The sequence below is a fragment of the Leuciscus leuciscus genome, assembly GCF_965113295.1.
Source record: "Leuciscus leuciscus genome assembly, chromosome: 21".
NCBI classification, from domain to species: Eukaryota; Metazoa; Chordata; class Actinopteri; order Cypriniformes; family Leuciscidae; genus Leuciscus; species Leuciscus leuciscus.
Window position 1 is genome coordinate 15,749,405 of NC_138745.1, and position 23,767 is coordinate 15,773,171.

Below are 23,767 nucleotides of genomic sequence, written 5' to 3' on the forward strand. Positions count from 1 at the left end.
ATTTGGAATGTAACCTTTAAAACGGCTGTATGTGTATGTATCTTTCTTATTATTTGCCAATGCATTATGTTATGTGTTCTGTTTAAACATTAGATTATAGATTGATGTATACGTTCTGGGCCGGTTTCCCGTACGGGGATTAAGCCTAGTCGTAGACTAAATGTCATTTTAAACCTGGATTTATTTAAGTAGCTTTCTCACACATGGATTACAATAGTCTCAGACTTGCACTAGTCTAGACTTAAACAATCGTATTTCTAGAAGTAGGATTAGACCTAATTCAGATCTAAATGAAGTCTTAAATTAAACCTGGTCAGAAGCAGGTTTAACCTCAGATTAAAAACTTCTTGCCTCAAGGCTCACGTCCACAGTAGCAGAAAATGGATTACCTCGACTATTTCAACGACAATCAGAGACCACCACCAAGACCAGAAAGAAGGTTGCTGAAAGACAGGAGCAACCCACTAAATGATTTTGATGATTTACATTTTCTTGACCGTTTCCGTATGTCAAAGGAAAATGCAACAGAAATAATTGGTTTGCTGCAGCCCAAGCTTTCAGGTGACTTAGTCAGGGGCACCCCTATTTCTCCTTCCTTACAAATATGAATTACCTTAAGGTTTTTGGCATGTGGAACCTTCCATCGTGAAACTGGGGATTTGTGTGGTGTAGGTGAATCAACAGTGTGCAAAATAGTACACAAGGTCTGCAGTGCTATATGTGAACTGAAAAAGGATTTCATCAAATTCCCAAATGCTGCTGAACAGGCCACCTACAAGGTAGATTTCTATGAATATGGGAACTTCCCTGGAGTCATTGGTTGTATCGATGGCTGCCACATTCCCATCAAGTGTCCCTCTACAGCAGATGCTGAGGAATTCAGAAATCGTAAAAACTGGTTTTCAATAAATGTACAAGGAGTGTGCACTCCCACTATGCAGTTCTCCAATATTGTTGCACGTTGGAAAGGTTCAACTCATGACTCAAGGATTTTCCACAACTCCTCTTTGTACGGTCAGTTTGAAACAATACAACACTCTGGAATTCTACTTGGTGACAGTGGGTATGCACAGACAAACTTGTTGTTCACCCCTTATCTCCATCCAGTCAGACCAGAGCAACAGCGCTATAACCAAGCTCACATGCTCACCAGAGGGCTAATAGAGTGCATGTTTGGTGTATGGAAGAATCGTTTCCAGTGTCTCCAAAATACACTGCGGTTTGAACCTAGGAGGTGCTGCATTATTATTATTGCAACAGCAGTGCTTCATAATTTTCTTAAACAGTGTGGCTGCCCAGACCCTGATATTGAAGATGATGATGACCAACATGTCCCTATCGCTGAGCTAGCCAATGACAGAAATGGACTTGCTTACGGAGATGCTTTTGCTTTGCAGCACTTCTCATAAATGAGCCTTGAGTGATACATAAATGATTGGCATAGACAGGTAAAAAAAATTCAGGAAATTATTTATTTAACTGAGATTTTGTTCCAAAGACAATTGACACTGCTGCTGCTTCATGTCTCTCTCTTTCATAGACAACTCAAGATGAAGAATTTTCATTTTGACTTCATGTTCTTCTTTTAAATATTGTAATTTACGTTCATGGAACTCTATGGCAAGTTTCTCATGAATGGTCATCCTTTTCCCTCTTGACCTGCTGCCTGGATTAGAGACTGCTGGATGCTGACTAATGCTACTGCAGGAGACTGGATGCTGCTGCATGTTGGTGCTGGCTGCTGCTGGATTCATTTGAGCATCTTGACTGTTCCCTGCGCCCCCCAAGTCCTGTGTTAAGATCAGGTCATCTTTGTATGGAAAAAAAATGTAGCATTACATTTGACTTCAACAATAAAGGTCATTACATAATTTTTGTTACAAGACATGACTTGCATTTAATTATGTTGGATGGGATAGCACATGTTACTGTAAATGAGACGTGTCCTATCAAATGAGTCTTTGGAAGATTCCTCACCTGAACTGTCCAAATGGTCATCATCTGGAATACCTTCCAGGGGTTGCTGACTTTCAATAATCCCAGCCAACAAGTCCCCCAACTCCTCTGTGTCTGGTGGAACTGGGAGTCCCCCACCTGTCTTGAAACGCTCTTGACGCGTAGCAGCAGTTGTTTTTTTCAGGTTTATTTTTATGTTTTTCCACAGGACCTTTACAAGATAATATATACTCTGAAGTAGGAGTTCTATATAATATTGTTTTCTTTTTACATTTCATTAATGAAAACATTTATAATTGACTGATTTGTAAGAATGGGGCAACAATAAATCTTACCTGAACTTGTTGGAGTGTCCGTTTGGTTACTTTTTCATTTGAGTTGAATTCATTCAATATGGAAATCCATGCCTTCTTCTTCTTGTTTTCTGTACCTGAATCATGCTGTTTGTTTTCAATTACAGGATAGTTTGATACAATTTGTTTAAAAAGGGTCTTCTCAAATTCACTGAAGTTTTTTGAGCATTTTCTTCGGCCTTTATCCATTTTTTGGTTAAGTGTAGTGACTCCTGTTCCACACACTCCTTAAGACTAATGAATTACAAGTATTCCATACCAGGTTTTTATAGCAACCTCTCCTTAGCCACATGTGCATGCCATTAATCTAATCGGGTTTCCAAAAGATGATCTCACTTGTCCTTGATTACCTTAATCTGAGACTCTGTAGTCTAGAACTAGTTAATCCAAACTTAAGCAACATCTCAGAAAGTCAGTTGTTTAGTGTGGATTAATTTAAGTAGAATTAGCCTAGTCCTGGTTTATTTTAAGGCCTTAACGGGAAACTGGGCCTCTATGTTTAAACATTAGATTATAGTTAGATTATCAGTGGTGTGCCGTCAGAGCCAGCAGGGCCTTCTCTGCTGGCCCTGTCAAAATAAAAAAAATAAAAAATTTCTATAATTAAATTAATGTGTGTCTGAACATGTCTAAATTCAATTAATGTCTATCAGTACGTTACGATTATATTTCCAGAAAGAATAGGGTTATTTTTTTGTGAGTCTGAGCTGGATTTTCCATATGTCATCTAAACGCAGCTCCGTGGACCAGCACTAGTTGTATAGGGGGTTTAGATCGTTACTGAAGGCCCTGACTGAAACCCCAAGGTACGCTACTGTAGATTATAGATAATTCCATGATCAATATTGAATGTTCCAAGTGGATATGATGGTTATTGGTTACCTCGTATATATAAAAAAAAAATATATATATATATATACATTTCATTATCACAAACTATGATAATTTTGCTCAAGTGAAGTAGAGCCATAATTCAGTGTGCAGGAGGCGTAGATCCCGAAGACGGGTACGATTCTCTGATGGCCATAAGGGAACAACCTAAGCCAGGGCAACGCCGCCACTGGGGCACCTGCCCACCAGGTTTCGGGAGGTGTTATCTATGAAAAGGGAGTGGTTGTGATGCTACTTTGGGCCAAGAGCATCAAAGGGGGGTCTATAAGAAATTATGGTCTGTTCCCAACAACTTCCACTCCAATATATATATATATCAAAATGTTCCTTCACTTAAAAGAGTTTAATTATTATATAGAGACAATTACATTCAATCTCAGTAATATGTAAATAGTATCACAGAGGGCAACCAACAACCATCTTGATTACAGGGACTTCAAATAGCTTGTCACCTTAAACATTTGACTGTTCTGTTTTAACAGAAGATCAAAGATGTGATCACTTCAGATATATTGCATCACCTAAACCTTTTGCTGTTCTGATTTCATTTACATTAAGAGTTGACCATTTGGGTTGATCACATCCTGAACAAATGGTAATAATCAATTGTAGAATGGGAATGGGTGTGGGACACAGAGAATCTTCTCAGACAATGGGGTGTCTCAACTTCATTAACATACAGACCACAGCTGTTACAAGAGCAACTTCATTTACATTAAGAGTTGTAAACTGTAACAGGATAAAAGGTTTGAGATTTGGATGTTCTTGGTTCATTCTGACGCCGGTGAACCCAAGGTGCTTTGTGTACCTTGCCACTGCTAAGCTGTAATAAACTTCATTTTTGAGATCTTCAACGTCCACATCATTTTTTCTTACAGTAAGGATGCATTAAAGTGATTAAAATCGTGACATTAAAACATGTGTAATGTTACAAAAGATTTCTGTTTCAAATAAATGCTGTTTTTTGAAAATTTTATTCATCAAAGAATCATGAAAACATTTATCATAGTTTCCAAAATATTAAGCAGCAAACTGTTTTCATATTTCTGAAGGATCCTGTGACACAGTAATGATTTTGAAAATTCAGCTTTGACATCACAGGAATAAATTACATTTTGAAATATATTCAAATAAGATTTTAAATTACTATTTCACAATGTTACAAGTTTTACAGTATTGTTGATCAAACAAATTCAGCTTTGGTGAGCATGAGCTCTTTATAAAAAAAAAAGTGTTCCTTAGTGCAGAGGCTAATGAGGCTAGTTTTTCTGAGCTAATGTGTTATGTAATCTTGTTAAAATGGATTTCATAAAATTGGTATCGAAAAAAGTATCGTCAGGAACCGGTATCGAAATCAAGGTATCGGTATCTAATTTTTTTGAACGATACCCAGCCCTAATTGCTGGTCAGCTCAGCTTTGAAAAGTACAGCTTAAAGTTAAAAATAATTAACACCTAGTTTCATTACATCTATCTTTTAATGAATCAGCGTTTTTGAACGTGTTTGTAAATGTACGGTTTAATGACTCAAAGACAATCCGTTTGCTGTTACAATGTAATTGTGCACTGAGTGACAGCCTTTCAATGCACAGAGACGCTGTTTAGTTCTGGTTACATTCGTTAGAGAAAATGTCCTTGATTTTTGTGCATGCTAAACACATCGTAACACTTATTTATATAGCAATACATAAATATAAATAAGTCCAAATATATAAATGGTGATAATACTGCATGTCGCGCTATTGAGCCTCTCAAAATTACCGCATGGGAAATTCCTTCACGCGACAGCCCTACATTCTATTAGCCTGGGTTTCCCCATGTTGATTTTATTCACGCTGCTAGGCAGCCTGGACACCATGGACCAGATTTTCCCCTCAAAAAGGGAACCAATCACAGAACGGGGAGGGAGCAGCAAGACGGTGACGACGTCTATGCGACACACCGAAGCAGTTTGTTTATATCTATGGATCTAACATGGCATCAGACGCGAAGTCACTTTTCGATGCAGCCTTATATAGTGTTCTAAGTAGTTTAGAACGCAAGTTTATTTCGTCTTCTTCCTCGTCGAATTTCTGTCGCTCTACAAACGTCATCTGGTATAACTGAAACGATTGGCTATGAGCTAAGTACAGGCGCATTTGATAGACATTCGTAGCGCCCAATAAACGTCCCTGGGGCATTCGTAAACCACGCCTCAAATACGAGAAAATGAACATGTGGTTCCCAGACCACGTCTCAATGAGACGAGGTCTGACGTTAGCCAGGCTAACATTCTATAACCCAAATGTACAAAAAGAAACGTAATCAGTAGTGTTGTTTTTGACGGCCTGTTTTAATTTTAGTTTTAGTCTAGTCTTTGTGTCAAGCTGTCATTTTAGTTTTTATTAGTTTTAGTCACGATCATACTGTTTTTAGTCTAGTCAAGTATCAGTCGACTAAAAGTCTGAGCATTTTAGTCGTAAGTCAGAATTTGTCGTTGTCATTTAGTCGTAAGTCACTATTTTCGTCTAGTTTTAGTTGACGAAAACTGATGACATTTAGTCTAGATTTAGTCAATGAAAATTGTATTTTAGTCTCATTTTAGTAATGCAATTCTATTTAACCCAGTCAATATAGTGTACCACTATGGAAAATTAGCAAAAATAGCAAACAGAAAAGTAACACTCGTCTCATTCGTGGAGGTTGAAAAACGAGTTCTTTGTGACATCCAAGATTTATTGTATTAAAATTTAAATGCAAAAGAAAAGGCATGAGAGTTGGCCGTTTTTGTCAATTTTAAGTTTAAATTTAAAATGTTTGCGATTTTAATAACTCTACACGGCTAAATATTTTACCACTTGCTTATAAATCTAGATAGAATACTGCACCGCACACGGAGTATGTGTGAAACGGGCGTCAGACTTAACTTTGTTTGTTGTCCTTTACGCTGACTCACCGCAGCTGCATCTTCTAAATAATGCCAAGAGTGGGGCTTGAGGAAGTGACGTCGCCTGCGTCTGCGCAGTGTGACCTAATGCAGCCCCTGAAGTGAGCCACGGGAAACAGAAATACTGCAAAATAATAATAATAATGCGACTAAACGAGACGAAATAACGTCATAACATTGTGTCTCGTCTTGTTTTGGTCAACGAAAATGAAGAGACATTTTAGCATAATTTTGTTAACCACATTTAGTCTCGTTTTTATTCGTCAACAATATTTGCATTATACATTTAATTATAGTTATCATCACATGATATAGATCATCATATAGTTATCATTCGTCACGTGGTTCGTTGACGATGATATTTAGTCATCAATTTTCGTTGACGAAAGAAACACTAGTAATCAGATATTGGATTTGACTCAAAACACTATGTGATTCATAATTCCTCCCAATAAACCACCTTATCTTTCTATAGTAAAATAGTATGTTCAACAATATGAATTGGAAATGCTGGAGAGATGAATTGATTAAGTTGAACAAAGTTCATGAATCAAACGACTGAGCTGATCAGAGTTCGTGAATCAAATGATTCAGTTTAAAGAGTTGTTCAAACTTCTCTCGATCAGTTAAAGTCCAAAAAACAAAGTCTCTCCATTTCAGAAGTAAAAAAAAATATTTAAAAAATCAATTCCACAAATCAAAGTCCTTTGAGTCCAAAAAACTAAATAAAATTGTAATTATCCTACCAGTTGATGGTTTCAAATTACGGTTCAAAGGGGAAACAGGTCCATGGGCACTGGTCAGCTAGCCATTTGTGCATATTTAATTGCATTCAATAGGCAGACGATTCACCTCCACAGGATTATTTATGGCACAAAACAGGATACACTTGCCGATAACGTTCACATAGGAAAAAAACAGAGAACAAAAAAATGCAGCCTTGGAAAACACAAGGCAAACGTACAATAATTAATTTCTGACTCAACATTTCAGTAACAAATGATATACATGCGCAGCTCAAATGACACATTAATCCAACTTTACCACAGTTATTTAACATATCGACACTCAATCACTCATTGTCTCAACTCATGATACAAAGAGCTAGGGATGTCCCGATCCGATCCACGGCATCGGTATCGTGCCGATACTGGCCCAGAACGCTAGATCGGATATCGGAGGGGAGAAAAAAAAAATCCGATACCTATTAGGGGTGGAACGTACGGCACGTGCGTCACGGTTCGGTGCATGTATTTACACGGAGAATACACGGTATAAAAATAAATAAAACTCGCGTGCACATTAATTAATGTAATGCGGAACTACTGTTAGATACGCGCATAGACATATGCGGGTTCTTTAGGAACACCTAATCTGTAGCCCCGCCTTAGCTCTGAACGCACGTCTATTTCGCTTCAAACGCTCGCTTTATCATTATACGCGCGCCGCGCATCCTATTCGCTTTGGACGCGCGAATGGATTCAAACTGTTCAAGCATCGAACTAGACGTGATAGACGCGAATTTGACGCTCTATTCGTGTTTGGTGTGAACGCAGCAAAATGAACAGGCTGCTATGTCAAGATTGCAATGATGGAATGTGTGTGTGTGTGTGTGTGTGTGTGTGTGTGTGTGTGTGTGTGTGTGTGTGTGTGTGTGTGTGTGTCAGAGAGAGAGAGAGAGAGAGAGAGAGAGAGAGAGAGAGAGAGGCACGGGTGTGATCGAACAGTGGAAACATAAAAACATACTTCGTCATTTTGCAGGACATCATTAAAACTGCAAAAAGTGTTTAGCCTACTTATATTTGTGTAAAACACAACATTGTGCTTTTGTCAAACTGTTAACTTGTCAAACTGTAACCTACAACTGTCACCCAACCAAAATCACACACACACACTGTTTAAAAGCAAAAATTATCTCATCATTGCATTGGTTTTAATTTATTGTCCTCAAACAGAGCACTAATCTGTTTATTTTGAAGTTACACATTCTACATTGATTAAAAAAGAAAATCAAATGTGTTTTTAATGGTAGTATTATTTTATACAGAAATAAATTATTTATAATTCAGATGAGAATAACGTTAATGTTAAAGTTAATTAAAATTTTAAGGAAACAAATATATTGATCTGAAATATAGCAAATAAATTTGAAATTCATTCAGGTACAATTACCAAACATATCTCAAGGTCTTTTGAATAAAGGGTGGCAGTCTTTCATAATCAGCTGTTGTTGTGGACTACATACTGGAGAACTATTTGTTCTCCATTTGAGTGAGAGGTTTTTATGTGGCTAATTGAGCAAAGGACTTCCATATATTTTATTATTAGTATTAGTTCAAGAATTAAATAAAAATATCGGATTGATATCGGTATCGGCAAATAGCCAAAGCTGCGGCATTGTCTTCGCTGAAGTGAGCACTGCACACACGAAAATCCTTGATTCTGGATATTTTAGCTCCCGCAGAGTAGCCGGCAACCAGCCAAAGCTGTCTCATAGCTATATCCGAAACAGGAAAACGATGGAATCTGAACGGTGATCCCGGCACATTCTTGTGGTCACAACCTGGGAATTTACAAGTTCGCACCATTGTTAATTTTCTACTTTTTACGTCGTTGTCATTCGATTGTGTAAACACTATGCAACAGCTGATCGGAACGTGCGCACTGTTGACGTTGACAGCAGCGCGGATTGATAGAAATGGAAAGAAAATAGTGCCGATTAAAACTGAGGTATGAATTTTGTCTGGAGTGTTTTTTGTGATGTAAATTAATCAAGCTTTGAAACGCATATAATTTTTTCACGTAAAAACGCACAGTTTTGAGGCCCCGGAAACTAACCGAGACTACTTTCTTGAATAACTTCCAGCGGCCAGAACTCTGACCAGGGAGGTGACCACAGAGTGGGTCAGTGTGTATGCACTATAATGCTGGTAAGGATTGCATACAACATCGGTTCCCAACAGGGGGGTCGCGGCCCACAAGGGGGCCTCAGTGAGCTCTGTGGGGGGTCGCGTCATATTTTGAAAAGTTGAGCAATGAGCATTAAATAAAAGTCCTTAACTTTTTTCTGTTCAAAATTTACAAAATTTATATAATGAGCGAGTTCATCATGAATCCATTTTCCAATCTGTGTTTTTTTCTTATCCTGAACCACTATGGTACACTTATAATAAGTGTTTATAAGATAAATTGGGACTATTTTACACTGGTTCGGATCGCTGCCGCTGCGGAGTAGCCCAGTACCTGCGTGACTCGTCATAGACGTAGAGAGAAGTAGTTCCGGCTACAATGCTCTTCCGAAAGACGCATTATTCTGTTTATTATCGCTCGCCAAAAGCGTCAAAAATAAAGCCTCAGATTGATAAAGCCTCACAAATAACATGCAAGTATTGAGGTCCCAGACAGCAGTCATTTAGTAACAGCCTATATTCTTTTTTTTTACCTACACAACAGTGTGAATATTTTTATTATTGCATTTCAAATAGGGCCACTATATATGCTACTCCAAGGCTTACGTTTTTAAATTACAAAGGGACTACTGATGTTTTTGTTATTGTATTTTCAATATTATAGGCTATTATTTGTGCATAAACATGAAAAAAAATAATATTTTGTCATCCTTGCTTCAAGCTTACAAGAGCGATAATATCTTTAAATGTGAAGGGGGGCCCTAAAATATTTTCTTGGGAAAAAGGGGGTCTCAGACAAAAAAAGGTTGGGAACCACTGGCATACAACTTCATGTCTTAAATGGGCGAACTATCCCTTTAACTTTATTTACTTTCTGTTAACATTGTGGTAGTGACGGTTCGTGAAGTCGTTAAGCTCCTGATAACCCGCGAGAGCACCACAAGTTCATCCTCCATCATCGCACTCTCTGGGCGTTCAAGCAACTGTAGCTTTCATCACTACAACGGAAGGCCCGCCTCTCCATTCATTCGATTGGACAGTGGAAAAAAACGCGATGACTTCGGGCGCTTTTTCCGCTCGGAGATGCTTTTTTTTCAACTTCAAAAACGCGAGGCGCAGCAGGCGGTAAAACGCGAGGCGCAGCAGGCGCTTAAACAGCGCGCGGAACGCTCGCTGCCATAGGAAACCAATTGAAAATAGGCGCCTCTCACTGCCAAAAAGGCGTCAGGTGTGATCGGCCCCTAACGGTTGGGTGCGTTTATAGCCATTTTCATGACTTTTTTCCATGTTGTAGCGCCACCAAGTGGCCAATCGTCACGATTTTTTTCAAGTAACCTCAGATTGAGCTCATGAACATGTGTCCCGAGTTTAGCGAAAATATCTCTTTCCGTTCACAAGTTATAATTGTTTTAGTAAAAGTGGCCCTGGTGCCATCAAACATTTTGGTTTCCCTTAGCGACCGTGAATTTAGATTAAGAATTTTTTTGATGATTATTGATAGTCACTGTCCAGAGAATATTTCTGCATTGGTTTGGTTCCGATCAGGCCAAAAACCTATGAGTAGTAGGGCTGTAATCAACCAAAGAAAATCTTGGTCGACTAAAATCCTGAAATTTTCGACTAAAAATGACGTTAGGGAATTATTTTTTTTTTTAATTAGCTGCGCACTATGCGCAGTACTCGGTAGCCTTGTTGATCGCCTAAATGAATTATAAATAAACATAAAAAACAAGTAGGCTATTTGCAGTATATTAAATCGTTTTTGACTTAATTATTTTGCACTGAAATGAGTCACACAAGTCTGTCGGCTCTGACAGCGTTACATCACGTGCACCTGCGCAATAGCAGAGCCTGTGATTTCCGAAAATAGTACTGTTTTCAACTAGTGATATCATCACAATAACTTTTGAGGAATATACAACATAATTTAGACAATTGTTTTTGTCATATGTATTATAATAACTGACAGACACTATCATTTCAGCCGCTCTGTGCAGCTCGCATGAACATAGGAGCTCAGCTTCGCGGCTGAGACACGAATTAACTTAAAGCTTTTACTCTTAAACACAAAAGGCTCGTCCACTTTAATAAAAAAAGAATACTTATTAAACAAACCAGATCAAGAGCAGAAACAAAATAAAGTGCATAACTGAAAAATAAAGCATATAGGCTCAAAACGAATACAAACACACAGCGCAAATTTGCATTTGACTTTTTTCCCGTTTTCTATTTAAAAAAAATGCTGCCACACTGCCGATGTCTTTGTTGACATGGTAGAAGAGGACTGACTATGAATTAAACGCTCTCACAATTAAATAAATAATATTCAGCAAACCTTCTAGTAGCCTACTTTCTTCAATCTGTCTCTCTTCTCCAGTGGGTTGGGCTAATCCAAAAGAAGTGAAAACAAGGGGGTGTTCTGAAGACAGACTGTTACCTGTGAAACAGGGGTGCTCTGAAAACACCCCCATTAGCAATTAGTGCTTTCCACCTGATGAAATGAACACAGCAAAACTGATGAAATGAACACGGCAAAACTGATGAAATGAACACGGCAAAACTGATGAAATGAACGCGGCAAAACTGATGAAATGAACGCGGCCAAAAATCGACCAATCAGAATTTTGGTCGAGCCAGAACGTATCTACCAATTAATCTAATCGACTGGGAGATTACAGCCCTAATGAGTAGTTCGCAAAAGTAGGTTTTTCGGAGGCATACATCGTGTCCGCCTCGAGCCAAGGATTCCGCCTCGAGCCAAGGAAGTGTCAGCGATATAAGACACTTGAGCCTACGCCTCACGGTTGAGGAGTTATGAGCCGTTCCGTACTTTTGACCGCTGTAGCACCCCCGTCAGGCCGATCGGGGCGGGCCTTGGTGACGCTGTAGGCGGTGTGAGTACTATCAGCCCCCAAAGTTTCAAGTCTCTTCGACTTACGGTTCGGTCTGCCCGATCATTTTTACTTGGAGAATGCTGCATCATGGGAAAATTAACAATTACAATAGGGTTTCAGCACTACGTGCTTGAACCCCTAATAAAAATGAATCGGTTGTGCAGTCAGTGTTGGGTACCTAGAAGGGATGGGAAACATAGATAACATAATACATAACAAACCATAGGTGGCGATATATGCGAGTTACCAATACGCATGCATGCAAGCGAAGAACCAGCTAGCCCACAGACGCGAGTTTACTGGTGGCAGTGTTCGGCTTTGCAAAGCATGAAAACTGCTTTTTTGTTAGTGCATTAAACCACTAACCATGGTGTACAAACGGTTGAGAGAAGTAAGTAGTATGATATGGAATAATATGTGGAAATGTATAGTTTTATCATAGTATGATAATTTGTGGGATTGTGAGCGTTTTCCTCAGAGCTGACAAAAGGCCCTTTCACACCAGATGCGTAACGAAAAAGCGAAACGAAAAAGCGAATAGTTCGTGTGCGAATAGTTCGCATCAAATCCATTCACATCAGCCGCAACGCGAATTTGTGACGTTCAGAGCTTCAACATTCCAAAACTTTCGCGCCGACAGCTGAGAACATGGACACTTCATGACATGACAATGTCAGCTGAGAATGACAGCTGAGAACATGGACAAACATGACAATCTGGGGCTCAGATCAGGAAGCAGACAGACTGGCTAAACCGACCGTCTTCTAGCTGTCTCACGTCACCAAGGTCAGATAAATCCCATCACATAGAGTCTCTTTCACCTAGATATCATCATATAGAGACTGTGTCTGTTCCCCGAACTAGGAAATACAAAAAACTCCTAAACCCATTCAAGGGTAACATTTTTATTGATGTTCAACAGATAAAAAAACAGATATAATACGGATGAACAAATGATAAAGCTTGGGTTGCTGAATATTCGATCCCTTACTTCAAAAGCAGTCATTGTTAATGATATGATTACTATAATCTCGACGTGCTGTGTTTGACAGAAACCTGGCTAAAACCAGACAATTATATTACTTTAAATGAGTCCACCCCGCAAGATTACTGTTATAAACATGAACCTCGTCTGAAAGGCAAAGGGGGAGGTGTTGCCGTAATTTATAGTAATATCTTCAGAATTACTGAGAAGTCTTGTTTTAAATATAATTCTTTTGAAGTGTTGTTGCTAAATGTAACACTATCTAGTGTAAATGATAAATCACGTTTAACTTTTGTGCTGGCTGTATACAGGCCACCAGGGCACCATAAAGATTTTATCAAAGAATTTGCTGATTTTCTATCAGAGTTAGTACTGGGCTGGCTGCAGATAAAGTACTAATTGTTGGTGATTTTAATATACATGTAGATAACGAAAAAGATGCATTGGGATTGGCATTTAAAGACATTCTGAACTCTATTGGAGTTAGACAACACGTGTCAGGACCTACTCATTGTCGTAATCACACTCTAGATCTAATATTATCACATGGAATAGATGTTGATGCCGTTGAAATTCTGCAGCAGAGCGATGACATCTCAGATCATTATTTAGTCTCGTGTAAACTTAATTTAGCCAAGGCTGCAAAGTTGACTCCGTGTTACAAATATGTTAGACCTATCACTTCTGCCACTAAAGATTGCTTTATTTAATAATATTACTGATCAGGTTCATCATCTCAGCATTCCAGATAGCTTAGAAGAACTAGATATTGCGACAGAAACTATTAACTTTCTCTTTTCCAGCACTTTAGACACAGATGCTCCTTTGCGCTTAAAGAAGATTGGTAACACTTTACGGTAAGGGTACATGAATTATCATGAATTCATGTATAAATTCATGCATGAATCATCAGGAACTAACACGAGTTCAACGTTTTTCATTCATGACTTCATGGATGAACAACACCTTAATTAAAACATTAACTAAGATGAGTACATCATCATGAATTATGATTACGCATGGTCATGATGTTTTCTTTGTTCACAAAAAAAAAGGTCTTTACCACCCATTGTGGATAAAGCTATGGTTATAGTACTTGAATCATCATGAATTCATGCATAGAAAAGTATTAATTCATGCATGCAAGACTACTCTTCGAATTATTAAAGGAATGTACAAAAATCCACATTATCTAATGCATGCATACAGGCTAGAAAAGTATATCAATTAATGTGAGAACTTTTTTTCTGAATTATGATCTGAGTTTCCAAGCATATTCATTTCTTCTTCATAGCCTGCAGGTAAATGGACAGACCCCAAAATTGGCCAATCACAGCACATACAGATGGTGGACAACCAGAATGCCTATTGGCGCGGCGAAATCACCGCGGCGAAAATAAACCAGCCGCATTTCAAAGTCGTTCCCGAAATGACCGCCAGGTGGCGCAAAGGGACATTGTGCAAAACAGCAGCAATTGCCGTATTTTAAAATGTAAGTGGGTTAAATATAAAACCCTAAGCCTAATAGACATATTTTTCATATATATAAATAGGCCTATTAGGCTACAACAGAATAGAACCAAAGATAGAATCAATTTTAGAACTGAAAAAATAGAATCAAAAGTTAAAAATAGAGACGATATTAGGAGCAATGACGCTGAATATTTTTACTATTCTATTGAGGAATTAGATAAATGAAGAGCTCTCGTGAGCGATACAATTGCATAGTAATTTATAGTGATTTCAAAAGCAGTCCTTAAATAAATAAAAAAATACATGGAGTAGTGTGGCATAATTTTTGAGAGATTACGCGGAACGCGTTTTAGTTAAGATCCTGGTTTCATTGCCCTTAATGTATATAGGCTAGGCTACTGCTTTAAAAAAATGTCGCAATACATTCTGAGATTGTTTTGAATTAAACATTGAAGTTTAAAATGTAGTGTTTTGGCACACCAGGCCGAGTGGCGTTACGCATTTTTCAAAAATCAGGTTTTATTCTGGCATTTTGAATTGGCGTTAGAATTTTTTTTTAGATTTAGATTTTAGATTTCGTTCGATTTTATTTTTCTCATAACAGCTAAAATAACTTAATATATGACTTGTCTTAATATGACCTACTTAATATAGGCAATAGGCATATAATAGCCTATATAATAAATTAGCAAAACTTGGCCACTACATATTTAATTTTCAGTTATTTTAATTATCACAATTAAAGTTATAATTTTATTAAATTGAGCAAGCGCAACAATCAGCATTTAATCAAATATTCTAAAAGATGTTTATTTCAACATAATATTTCGTTTTTTCGACATAATATGTGTGCGTGCAACAAGCAAGATGTGTATTTGTAAATCCGGTGATGCGTGCATTGATTTTTATCAATAAACTAGTGTTTTCTGACAGTGTCGACTGCAAAGATGAAGTTGACGATCGCTATATTTGTAGTGAACGCACCTAGAGAGAAATGCACATAAAGACATAATCAGAGAGTAGCCTTTTTCTTTTCGTTTTCAATTATTTCGTTTGAAGACATTTCAAGCTTTGTGTATTTGATGTATTTCTCATGTCTGTGTGAGGCATACGCTGAGTTTCGTTAAGTTAAGAGGATGAGATGCGCTCCAGCTGACGTGCAATGCAAGTGACCGCGCGGGCGCCTCCATGATTAGTGTCTGTTATATTTGCTTCTCTTACTTATTCAATCCAGGCAATTGGTAGATGAAAAATGTATTAAAATTAAGATACAATTTATAGAAAACGAAATTCACTTTAAAGAAAGGTTTTCTACTAAACAAAACTTAATGAAGTGGTCAAAATCATGTCTGACCCACTCCATATCCATCTCTCGATATAATGCATCCTATCTTACTCGTGCTGTTCACTTTTCATATTCAACATAGATGGAAAAAAATAACATTATAATATTTTAACAAATATGATACTAAATAAGATTATTTAATGGCTACAACAGTATAGTAGGCCTATAGACTCTATTTGTACAAATGGCTGCACATTAATTTAATTAAATGAAACCTTGTAACGAATTCACACTGTAGGGTAGACTGTGTACAGTTGAGACACCTTAAATAACTTGCGTTCGCAGCAAGCACAAGTTGTGATTTTTGCTGTGCACTTGCATATTAGTGTCAGCTGGGAAGGAAATATAGAGACCAGACCTCTTGGAACTTTAATTGAATACATAGCGTTGGTAAAGCATACTGAAATTACATCCCTACAAATTTATTAGGCCCTACTGAAAATAAATGTATCGAATTTAAGCAAAGTAGCCTAAATGTTAAGACTGTAAGCCCTTTGCTTTTTTACGTAGCCTATAAAGGACTCTTATAGCCGACTTTGTGTTAATTTAATTTGTAGAGGATTTTTTAACTCAAACATTAACACTGAAATAAATGAAACTAAATTATTGTAAATTAATTCAAACATTGACTTGCTATTAGCTAACATATGCCAGTAGCAGCATTTGGATTTTGCGTTATGTATGATATTTAAGAATGAAATACAGTAGTCCCGCGTTGTTGTGGTCAGCATAGGTTTCTTTAATGAATGAAATATAAAAATACAAAACATTTCAATAGAAAAATATTGAAAACAATTCAATAGGCCTATTTTACATTTCTACATTCCAGTAGAACCCCCGTTGCGCTGTACCACCGCCGACAAAACCTTCTGAAGGTGATCGATGTAGTTATTGCACGCTGTTTTTGTCAGGCGATCTCTCCAGAAAGTCACTATGGCCTGAAGAAGCTCGTCTTTGTTCCATGGCTTAGACTCACGTCTGACGAACTCTTTTAGTGCGTGCCAAACCAGTTCGATCGGGTTGAGATCTGGTGATCTGCGCCATTTTACGCCATTGAATGTCACACAATAGGAAAGAAGACTTTGGAAATATGTACGTTAATATTAATGTTAATATTAACATTATCTCAGGAGCTGGCTTGAGTTGGCTTAAAGTGGGGGAGGGCGCATACTTTGCATTTGAATGTTGTGTGACATTCTAAAACATTTCACTAATGACGCACACAAACACAACTGAGAAACATTTTTCATTTTATCTTATAATAAACATTGGCTAGTTTATATTTATATATATAAACTAGTCAATGTTTATGATAAGATAAAAATATTTCTCAGTTGTGTTTGTGTGCCTCACGCGATAAATGTTTTAGAATGTCACATATCATTCAGATGCAAAATAAGCGCCCTCCCCCACTTTAAGCCAACTCAAGCCAGCTCCTGAGATGAGGCAGGCTAAACAGTATGGGGGGGGTTCCGACTCACAACCGACCCTACTAACATTAATATTAACGTACATATTTCCAAAGTCTTCTTTCCTATTGTGTGACATTCAATGGCGTAAAATGTGTGTTCTAAGTGTGTGTGATTGCACGCATTGTGTTTATCGTGTAGTAAAGAGTGGGCATCCACAACAAACTGGGATGGTTCGAGAGGCAAACGTGGACTGCCTGTGAACGTAAGGCACTTCATAACTAATTCAGTTGCCCAGAGATTCCCCCGCATGGCTAGCTGTGACGGCAAGCAAATCAAGGACAGGGTGAACGAATTTCTATGCTCCCCGAGGAATACTATTGCTCACCGACGTCTACAATATTAGATATGGTAGTCATCTCCATTTTAAAGTTAGAATTCTTTAAAAAAAAAAAATGTTTTTTTATGTTTAAAAAAAAATAAAAAAGGGTTTTTACAAGACCTTGTGCTGTTTTTTGTGTTTATTTATTATTATTATTATTATTAAGTTGGCTTGAGAGAGCCAACTTACTGATATTGTACTTAAACTTATTATTAAGTTGGCTTGAGAAAGCCAACTTACTGATATTGTACTGTGAAAAACTGTTGACTCAAACTCATCCTAGAGCTTTAACTCTACATACTCCAAACTCGGCTCAGACACTCAAACTGATCTGAAGTTAGTTGCTATATCTTTTCAGACTGATCAGACTTACGGTTTTCCTACAAATGACGATCAAAACTCGGAAAAACTCCCATTGACTTAACATTGGGCATTCTAAAAAAATTCAAACTCACCAACCGACAAAAATTCAAATCTAAACAAGGTTCAAGGTAGTTTTATTTGTCATTACAATAACAAGTTATGTAATGAAATGCTTAGATCCCACCGCCACCCAACTTTGCCATACAAATTATAAAATTAAAAACCTATCTGGAATAAAAACATCCTATCACATCCACATGAATAAATAAATATACTAACAGTAAGATAAATATAATAACAATAACAATATATTAAACAAAAAAACCAAGTAGCCAACTATGAACAGTGTTAATAAGTGCCAGTGACCATACAAATAATTATGCTAAGTCCAGTTAGCTAAGTAGCTTTTCTAAAGTGAAAAGACAGTATAAAAGACAGTCTATATTTGATACAAAATGAAGGAAGTGCATTACGAGTTATATAGCCTAACGGCCAGGGGGAAGAAGCTGTCCCTGAACCTGTTGGTCTTGGTCTGGATGCTTCTGAGCCTCCTGCCCGATGGCAGCTTGCTGAACAATTGATGGGCCGGGTGACTAGGATCAAAAATGATCCTTTTTGTTCTCCTCCTGCACCTCTCGTTGTGAAGATCCTGCATGGATGGCAGGTCAGACCCCGTTATGCGCTCTGCTGTTTTAATAACCCTCTGTAGTGCCTTACGATCGTGGGAGGTACAGCTGCCGTGCCATACGGTGACACATCCGGTCAGGATACTCTCAATAGTACATCTGTAAAAATTGGACAGTATTCTTGCGTCCATGCCGAATCTCCTCAACCGTCGGAGGAAAAAGAGCCTTTTTCTGGCCTCCTTAACCACCATATTAGAGTGGATGGACCAGGTCAGGTCATCGCTAATGTGAACCCCAAGGAACTTTATGTTATTGACTCTCTAAACTACAGACTCATTGATGAAAATGGGAGCATGTTCTCCTCGCCGCTTCCTCCTGAAATCCACAATTATCTCCTTTGTCTTACTGACGTTGAGTTGTAGATTGTTCTCCTGACACCAAAGAGACAATGATCGTATCTCGTCTCTGTAGGCCGTCTCGTCGTCATCAGAGATCAGGCCTATAACAGTGGTGTCATCTGCATACTTAACAATGGTGTTGGAGAAGTGTGTAGCTACACAGTCATGAGTAAAAAGAGAGTACAGGAGGGGACTCAGCACGCAGCCCTGGGGGGAGCCAGTGCTGAGGATAAGTGAGGTAGAGGTTATGTTGCCCATCCGCACCACCTGAGGTCTGCCCGTCAGAAAGTCTAAGATCCATCCGCACAGGGCGGTGTCAAGACCCAGTTCCCTGAGCTTCACCGCAAGCTTAAGAGGCACAATGGTATTGAATGCTGCGCTGTAATCTATAAACAGCATTCTCACATACGTGTTCTTTTTGTCTAGGTGAGAAAGAGCAGAGTGAAGTGACAGAGAGATGGCATCCTCTGTAGATCTATTAGGTCTATAGGCAAACTGGTACGGGTCCAGAGTTGCAGGCATAGAGTCAATAATGTAAGCTTTGATTAACTGCTCGAAGCACTTCACGATGGTCGACGTTAGTGCTACAGGGCGGTAATCATTCAAGCAAAGTACCTTGGACTTTTTAGGAACAGGGACAATGATAGATTTTTTAAAGCAGATGGGGACCACTGACTGGAGTAGCAAAAGATTGAATATATCAGTAAATACATCAGCCAGTTGGTCAGCACATACTTTGAGAGCGCGGCCAGGAATATTGTCCGGTCCAGCAGCTTTACGGATGTTGATCCTTTTAAGTTGTTTACATACATCTGCCCTGTTTACTTGGAGGGGGCACCCGCCCTGTTCCCATTCAGTGACCATGCCATCAATGTTGGTTTCAAACCGTGAGAAAAAGGTGTTAAGTTCCTCTGGGAGAGAGGTTGACACCTCCACCGCACTATCTGTATTCCCTTTATAGTCCGTAATGGCTCTCAAACCACTCCACATGTTTCTGGTGTTGGAGCCCTGATAAAGAGATTCTATTTTTGTTCTATATTGTTTTTTTGCACTCTTAATGGCCTTCCTTAAATTGCGTTGTGATTCCCTGTACTTATCCATATTGCCTGAATTAAATGCTGTAGTCCGTGCCTTTAGCATAGTACGTATTTCCCTATTGACCCATGGTTTTTGATTAGGAAATGATCTTGAGGTTGTACGTGGTACAATATCCTCAATGCATTTGCCAATAAAACTGGTCACAGTCTCTGTGTATTCGTCAATGTTTCCCCTAGATGATTCCCGGAACATATTCCAGTCCGTGGTTAGGAAACAATGACGTAGTTCAGCTTCTGATCCAGCCGTCCAGCGCTGAGTGGACCTCGTCATAGGCTGTTGTTGTTTAAGCTTCTGTCTGTATGCTGGTAGTAGCAGTATCGACACGTGATCTGATTTGCCGAAAGCGGGACGGGGGAGGGCCTTGTATCCGTGCGGAAAAGGGGAATAAACATTGTCCAGTGTATTATCACCTCGCGTCGGAAAGTTAACATGCCTTTTGAACTTCGGTAGTGCTTTCTTCGGATTCACACCGTTGAAGTCACCCGCAATAATAAAGGCAGCATCCGGATGTAAACATTCAAGCCTATCGATAACATGAAAAAGTTCGTCAAGCGCAGACCTGGCATCAGCTTGCGGGGGAATGTACACAGCTGTCAAGATCACTGATGAAAACTCGCGGGGTAAATAGTAAGGACGACATTTGATCGTAATATGCTCCAGATTAGGAGAGCATCCTTTAGAAATACAGTCCACATCCGAACACCAGAGGTTGTTTACCATAAAGCAAACACCACCCCCCCTGCTCTTACCGGACTCTGCTGTTCGATCCTGCCGATGGACAGATAGCCCGCCCGGAGCAATAGCCGCATCCGGAATTGAGGGTTCCAGCCAGGTCTCAATGAAAACCAGGACGTTACAGTTCTTGGTGTCCCTCTGGAAAGTTAACCTGGACCTTAACTCGTCCAGCTTATTGTCTAATGACTGGACGTTCGCCAGGAGAATGCTCGGGAGGGGAGCACGTTTTTTTCGCAGCCGCAGTCGAATCAGGACTCCTCCACGCTTCCCCCGCTTCCTTCGTTTGCGTCGTATTCCAGGTGATTGTACAGGTAAGCACATCAATGGATATTCCGAGGAGTTTGCCGAACTAGACGTTCTAGACGATAATGTAAGTTCCAGAGCAGTTTTAATGTCCAGTAGTTGCTGTCTATCATAGGTTAATAAAACACTATCAGATGTGGCTAGATAAAAAAACACTAGTACTAATAAAACAATAAAACGGCAAAGTTGGTTAGGAGCGTGAGAAACGGCAGCCATCCTCAACGGCGCCATTTGCACAAACACCTTGAAGACTAAACCAAACTGCCGTTCTATATACTATATTAGCCAACGAGACTCATTTAAATGAATAAACTCTAAACTCATATACTTCTAAACTAATTAACTTAAATTTAATAACTAATTAACTAATAAACTCATGAATTCATAGACTTATGAACTCTTAAACTCATAAATTAATAAACTCTGAACTCTAAACTCATTTAAACTTATAAACTCTAAACTCAAAAACTCGAACACTTATAAACTCATAAATTTATACACTTATAAACTCTAAACTCAAACTCTTGAGTGTGCATGTGTGTGTCTGAGTGAGTGTGTGAGCGAGTTTGTGTGTGTGTGTGTGTGTGTGTGTGTGTGTGCGTGTGTCTGTATGTGTGAGTGAGCGTGTCTGTGTGTGTGTGTGTGAGTGAGTGAGTGTGTCTGTGTGTGTTAGTGTGTGTGTGATCGATTGTCTGTGCATGTGTGTGTGATCGAATTAGTGTGTGTGTGAGAGTTAGTGAGCGTGTGTGTGTGTGTGTTAGTGAGCGTGTCTGCGTGTGTGTGTCTGTGTGTGTGAGTTAGTCAGTGTGTCTGTGCTTATGTGCGTGTGTGTGTGTGTGTGTGAGAGAGTTAGTGAGCGTGTCTGCGTGTCTACTTGTTTGTGTGTGTTTAAACTTATAAACTCTAAACTCATAAACTCTTGAGTGTGCGTGTGTCTGAGTGTGTGAGCTAGTGTGTGTGTGTGTATGTGTGTGCGTGTGTGTGTATCTATCTAACTTATTTATCTATCTATCTGTCATAAACTCCAAACCACCCAAAACACCTTAGCAACCACCCAAAATACCCTAGCAACCGCCTAGCAACCACCCAAAATACCCTAGCAACCACCTAGTAACCACCCAAAATATCCTAGCAACTGCCTAGCAACCACCCAGAATACCCTAGCAACCACCCAAAACAGCCTGGCAACCACCCAGAATACCCTAGCAACCGCCTAGCAACCACCCAGAATACCTTAGCAACCGCCTAGCAACACCATAGCAACCACCCAGAACACCCTAGCAACCGCCTAGCAACCACCCAGAATTCCCTAGCAACCACCCCAGTAACCACCCAAAATACCCTAGCAACCACCCAAAATATCCTAGCAACCGCCTAGCAACCACCCAAAAGACCCTAGAAACCACCCAAAATACCCTAGCAACCACCCAGAATACCCTAGCAACCGCCTAGCAACCACATAAAAGACCCTAGCAACCACCCAAAATATACTAGCAACACCCTAGCAACCACCCAAAATACCCTAGCAACCACCTAGCAACCACCCAAAAGACCCTAGCAACCACCCAAAATATCCTAGCAACCGCCTAGCAACCACCCAGAATACCCTAGCAACCACCCAAAAGACCCTAGCAACCACCCAGAACACCCTAGCAACCGCCTTGCAACCACCCAAAAGACCCTAGCAACCACCCAAAATATCCTAGCAACCGCCTACAACCACCCAGAATACCCTAGCAACCACCCAGAACACCCTAGCAACCGCCTAGCAACCACCCAGAATACCCTAGCAACCACCCAGAATACCCTAGCAACCGCCTAGCAACCACCCAAAAGACCCTAGCAACTGCCTAGCAACCACCCAGAATACCCTAGCAACCACCCAAAACACCTTAGCAACCACCCAAAATACCCTAGCAACCGCCTAGCAACCCCACAAAAGACCCTAGCAACCACACAAAAAATACTAGCAACACCCTAGCAACCACCCAAAATACCCTAGCAACCGCCTAGGAACCACCCAAAAGACCCTAGCAACCACCAGAAATATCCTAGCAACCGCCCAAAACACCCTAGCAACCACCTAGCAACCACCCAGAATACCCTAGCAACCACCTAGAACACCCTAGCAACCACCCAAAAGACCCTAGCAACCACCCAGGACACCTTAGCAACCACCTAGCAACCACCCAGAACACCCTAGCAACCGCCCAAAATACCCTAGCCTAGCAACACCATAGCAACCACCCATAACATCCTAGCAACCGCCTAGCAAAAAAAGTTCTGCTCCAAACTTTCTCAAGCCAACTTAAAGTTTGTCTCGACGAACTTTCGCATCTAGTTAAGTTGGCTTGAGAGAGCCAACTTACTGATATTGTACTTAAACTTATTATTATTATTCTTCTGTGAAAAACTGTTGACTCAAACTCCTCCTAGAGCTTTAACTCTACATACTCCAAACTCGGCTCAGACCTTCAAACTGTTCTGAAGTTAGTTGCTTTCCCTTTTCAGACTGATCGGACTTACGGTTTTCCTAAAAATGACGATCAAAACTCGGAAAAACTCCCATTGACTTTTTTAAACTCCCATTGACTTTTTTAAACTCTCCAACCGACAAAAATTCAAATCTAAACACCTTGAAGACTAAACCAAACTGCTGTTCTATATACTATATTAGCCAATGAGACTCATTTAAACGAATAAACTCTAAACTCATACACTT

General features: G+C 39.4%; 1 pseudogene across 1 annotated transcript; it reads left to right on the forward strand.

Moving 5' to 3' along the window:
* The first annotated feature begins 272 nt into the window (after positions 1-272).
* On the forward strand, positions 273-2,275 carry LOC309485281 (putative nuclease HARBI1; annotated as a pseudogene). The gene has a single exon. The product of its transcript is annotated as a putative nuclease HARBI1 (transcript).
* Positions 2,276-23,767: the final 21,492 nt, after the last annotated feature.